Raw genomic sequence first — 5,521 nt, 5'->3', positions numbered from 1 at the left:
TCAATGGACCCAGTGAGGTGGAGTGTAATGTGGTTTTTTGGAAGAACTTTAGTATTGTTAACATGTCCAATATCTGTACTTAAGTTTGAATCAGAAAACCTTGTTCTTTGTCCCAATAAAATAATGGTTTGAGGGAAACGCTGCCCTTTTGCATTCTTTTCTCAGTCAACGCTTTTTGGTCTCCAGCCATTTTCAATAAAAAGTTCCAACGGACTGGAGAGAAGCAGCAGCTGGAGGCTAACGTGCTGCAGGTGGCTGCGGATAAACACAGTATTGTCACTCGCTGGCATGAGCCCTCTCAGAGTGTTCTGAATACAGGTCAAAAGGCTCGACAAATTCAGAAGTCAATTTTAAATTATAATCTACAGGCAAGTAAATCCCTCTCCATGCCACCCAAAAGGATTTCTTGTTCCTTTCCTGGTTACATAGGAATGGATGGGATTTTATTCCCCTTTACACACAGGCTCATGTCAGCACAGACATCAGCATCACAGGAGTTTTGGGGACTTAACAGATGAAAGCAATGGTGGCCATTCTTAAAGAACTCATCGCCTATTTTTTAAATTACATTTATGAGAAGAAGATCCTTTAAGTATACCTTTTATAACTGTTTGGGAAGAAAAACACTCTAGAAGGTAAATAATTGCTTATTCCCATTTGACATCAGATGGTGCCACCAGGTACGCTTCCTCCACTCATCGGGCTACATCTGGCCACATCTACTCTATTGCTCTTTGTTTACAAGCACTTATGTTTCTCATTTTCATACAATTAATTAGTAATTGCCTGGATATGTCTTCAGAAGGGTTGTCTCTGTCACATGTTTGCCCTATCACCATCGTTAAGTTTTAGATTTCCCAGAATCAAGGATCAAGTCTTCAATCGACTTTTTTGCATTTCCCCAAAGCAAGCCTCTCTCTGTTCAATATGAATGCTGAGTAAAATAGTTGACAGTTTATAAAGAAGGAAAGAAATACAAGGAAGCTACAGAACAACTTCTGAAGTGGTCATGTTTGCAGGACTGTAATCAGAGGAAGGGAGATTTATAATTCTTTTTTTTTTTTTCCATTTTCTTTTCTGAAGCTGGAAACAGGGAGAGACAGTCAGACAGACTCCCGCATGCGCCCGACCGGGATCCACCCGGCACGCCCACCATGGGGCGACGCTCTGCCCACCAGGGGGCGATGCTCTGCCCATCCTGGGCGTCGCCATGTTGCGACCATCCTGGGCGTCGCCATATTGCGACCAGAGCCACTCTAGCGCCTGGGGCAGAGGCCACAGAGCCATCCCCAGCGCCCGGGCCATCTCTGCTCCAATGGAGCCTGGCTGCGGGAGGGGAAGAGAGAGACAGAGAGGAAGGCGCGGCGGAGGGGTGGAGAAGCAAATGGGCGCTTCTCCTATGTGCCCTGGCCGGGAATCGAACCCGGGTCCTCCGCACACTAGGCCGACGCTCTACCACTGAGCCAACCGGCCAGGGCCGAGATTTATAATTCTGAAGTGTTTTTTTAAACACAATCATGTATCTTTTACAATTAAATCATAATAAATTAAAATAATTTTTAGAGAAAAAGATCTGAAGAGACACACCTCACCTTGAATGATCCAATTCAAGTACACCATCAATTTATTAATCAATAGCACAAATGAGGTGCAGATATGGAGATGAAAATTTTATGGATCTTTCTTCAATGTGAGAAATGAGGAGAATACATCTTTTAATTTGAACCCTCACTTCAAAGGAAGAAAGAACGGAGAAAGGAAATGGTATTTCTTAAAATGAAATGGATTGTCATCTTGCCATACTCCATCTATTAAAATTATTCATTTAAAAATTTTTTTTGAACATCTACTATATGCCAGGCATTTTTCTAGGCACTGAGGATACAGCAGTGAATAAAACAGGTAAACAATCACTATCATCACTGAATTACATTCTAGTTAGGATAAATAGACCTTAAGCAATAAAACATTTAATATTGAATATTTAATATTAATATTTCCAAGGTGCTTATCACCTTGGAAAGAAATAGAGAAGGGAAATTGGGCCCGCAGTGGGCGGTCAGGGTGGTCGCGATGATCAGCTCTGCCACCTCCAGGTCTCTAAGGCCAATATCAATCCCAGTAGAAAGAGGAGGGAGTGAGGTTAGAGATACACAGCTGCCAAATGTATATATATATATATACACACACACGTACACACACACACACACACACACACACAAGATTCCCAATGATTCCAATGGCAGGAACCCCTGCAGCCTCTTACTTTATTTCCCTGAAGCCACACAGAAAGAATCTGCTCTGCCAAACACGTTTTTTTAAAATTACAAAATGATATAGCACTTTTAGAAAAATATACAACCTCTAAGAGCACCATATTCCTGGAATTGAGGGATCCATTTGATTCTCTTTCCTTCACACCTAGGATTGGTTTTGGTAAAGCAAGTTTTAACCCAACAAAGGTCTGAGTGTCTCAAATATTCTTACCATCAAGCAGGAGTAGACCCAGGTTTTATGGAGCCTGAAACTTACACAATTTGGGAAGGTCTTTGTTAAGAAAAAGAATACTAAATTATAAATACAAATTAGGCATGAAAGTGAAGATTTCTTTAAATTAGAAAAGAAATCAAAATAAATTATATAATTCACAAAGCTCACAAACATCAAGCATCACCAAATGTGGATGAATAATCCAGACTGTCTTCTGGCTCTGTACATTTCAAATCTGTTTCTCCACTACCCGAATATGACAGTGATGACCACGAGAGAATACAGCCTCTGGCCATTTCTTTGTGTCATAATGAAGGCTAAACCAACTAAGCACTGGAAGAAGTTTCTACTTGCAAGATATCCAAAAATAATTTAAGTACCCTCAGAAGTGACTGCAAACCACATACCTGTATGCCCCCTAAACCCAAATAAAATGTATTTCCAATTCAGCTTCCCTTAGTCATCTCTCAAATATCCACAGCCACTCATTTGGAGGGGAAGTAATCATCTCGCAAGGTTTCCAAATTTACAGCTGAGAAACGGAGACTCAGCTTGACCGGAGGCAAAAGACTAGTACACCTTAAGTCCAGAACTTAAACTGGCCCTTTTGCTGTACTAAATGGTATTTTCTTAATGCAAGCCACAAAGAACTAGAAAATAAAAGTGAGTATATGAGACAGACAAAAATAAAAGAGAGTATTATCATTAATTGAAGGATTTTACTGAACATAAACTAAAAACTGGAACCAGGTGGTCAGGTTAATATACAAAGTACAATTTAAAAATATTATGGAATTGAGCTGAATAGATACCAATCTCTATAATAATTCTTAAAAAATTCCTGTGATCCCTGGCCAGTTGGCTCAGTGGTAGAGCATCAGCCTGGTGTGCAGAAGTCCTGGGTTCGATTCCCGGCCAGGGCACACAGGAGAGGCACCCATCTGCTTCTCCACCCCTCCCCCTCTCCTTCCTCTCTGTCTCTCTCTTCCCCTCCCGCAGCCAAGGCTCCATTGGAGCAAAGATGGTGCGGGCGCTGGGGATGGCTCTGTGGCCTCTGCCTCAGGTGCTAGACTGGCTCTGGTCGCAACAGAGCGACGCCCCCTGGTGGGCAGAGCATTGCCCCCTGGTGGGCATGCTGGGTGGATCCCGGTCGGGCATGCGGGAGTCTGTCTGACTGCCTCCCCGTTTCCAGCTTCAGAAAAATACAAAAAAAAAAAAAAAAAAAAATTCCTCTGTGTATCCAAAAATAGAAAGGGAAAAAAGAGAATTCAGCCCACCTACCACCTTTATCTCAACCCCAAGTTATCACCCACACCATGATCCTTGAACTCCTTGAGCAGCTTCTGACAGTTTAAAAAAATTTTATCAGCAAGCAGAAACAGATTCAGGTTTTATGGGCCAATGTCTGGCCTCTTAGTGAGTGAATGAAGCTATTTCCCTTTGTATCTCTCTACCAGTTGTCCTTCCATTCAGAGCATTTTAGGATTATAAAGCCATTGGTATATTCCTGAAATGCGGTATTTTATTAAATACATCACAGGAAGCTCTATGACAAAGAAACTAAAGCATTTTGGAAGAATCAACCTGTCAAAGAATATTTACTGTGGGCCTCTTATTGCTAGGTACTGTTTTAGGGTCCAGGACTTCTAAGGGAGTAAGTAAAGGAGACTCTGCCTCAAGTTTACATTAAAGAAGAAACAATAATAGATATTTACTTTAATAAACAAAGAATTTTGAGTGTTGGTGCGTGTACTGAAGACAAAACATTAATGCTATGGTTCTCAAACTTTTTGAAGTTGGGGCGCATTTAAAACCCTACAAATAATTGTAGGTGCACTACATACAAATTTATAAGAAATATGTTATAATAATTAAGTCAAATTTTAAAGAAAAAATATATAAAGTCCAAGCATGCTTTTATGGTAATTAAACAAAATAAATATGACAAAGTTAAATTTATTCTGACATTAAAAAACATTTTAATGTTACATTTTTTGAATTATGCTTTTTAGAACTCATAAAAAAGAGGAGTTAAAAAATTTAAAAATGAGAAAAACTTATCTTTTTATATATAGAGATATTCTTAATAAGATTTAGTAAATTTGGCAGGTCCTGGCAAGAATGTGTTAATTTTTTTCATTCTTGTGTTTATGAGAAACATGAGCCTGATATCCTAGTGATTTCTTCAATGTTTGGGCATATATTTGAAAGGCAAACTCTCATTTCCTCATCAATACATTGAAGAATCCATCTCTTTTTACTCTTAATTGTGTTGAGGGTAGAAAATCCTAATTCACATAAATAGGATGTTGAAAATTATAGTAAAATATTCAAAGCTTTTTTAGATATTGCCACATATTCTTCTTTTTTTTTTTTACAGGGACAGAGAGAGAGAGTCGGAGAGAGGGATAGATAGGGACAGACAGGAACGAAGAGAGATGAGAAGCATCAATCATTAGTTTTTCGTTGCAACACCTTAGTTGTTCATTGATTGCTTTCTCATATGTGCCTTGACCGTGGGCCTCCAGCAGACCGAGTGACCCTTTGCTCGAGCCAGCACCCTTGGGTCCAAGCTGGTGAGCTTTTTGCTCAAGCCAGATGAGCCCATGCTCAAGCTGGTGACCTCGGGGTCTCGAACCTGGGTCTTCCGCATCCCAGTCCGATACTCTATCCACTGCACCACCGCCTGGTCAGGCCACATATTCTTCTTTTACAGAAATCTAAAAGGCTTTAAGAGACAATTCCTTATGTTTAATCATCAGTCCACGATCAGTGGATATAGCTGCCAGTTCCTCTTCTTCTGTTCATGTTAAACCAAAATCACTTTAAGTTTCCATGAATGGGTTTCTAATCCAATCATATTGTTCAGTGTTAAGTGATTGAAAATGCTATAAATTAAATTCTGCCCATCAGCCTTCAAGTCCTATTTTATTTACACAACTTTTGCTCACTTCCAGAATCGGATTCTTGAATATCATGCTTCTTTTTGAGAAATCTATCAGTTTTATTTGGGTGTATTTATCTAAAAATA

The 5,521-nt window shown here is 39.8% G+C and overlaps 1 non-coding gene across 1 annotated transcript; it reads right to left on the bottom strand.

The window, feature by feature from the left end:
• Positions 1 to 1,402: 1,402 nt before the first annotated feature.
• On the bottom strand, positions 1,403 to 1,478 carry TRNAT-AGU (transfer RNA threonine (anticodon AGU)). The gene has a single exon. It is a non-coding gene; the product is annotated as a tRNA-Thr (tRNA).
• Between the last annotated feature and the right edge of the window lie 4,043 nt (positions 1,479 to 5,521).

Source organism: Saccopteryx leptura, chromosome 5 (genome assembly GCF_036850995.1).
Source record: "Saccopteryx leptura isolate mSacLep1 chromosome 5, mSacLep1_pri_phased_curated, whole genome shotgun sequence".
Classification (NCBI taxonomy): Eukaryota; Metazoa; Chordata; class Mammalia; order Chiroptera; family Emballonuridae; genus Saccopteryx; species Saccopteryx leptura.
Note: the sequence above shows the minus strand (reverse complement) of the source record. Positions and strands in the feature narration are given on the sequence as shown.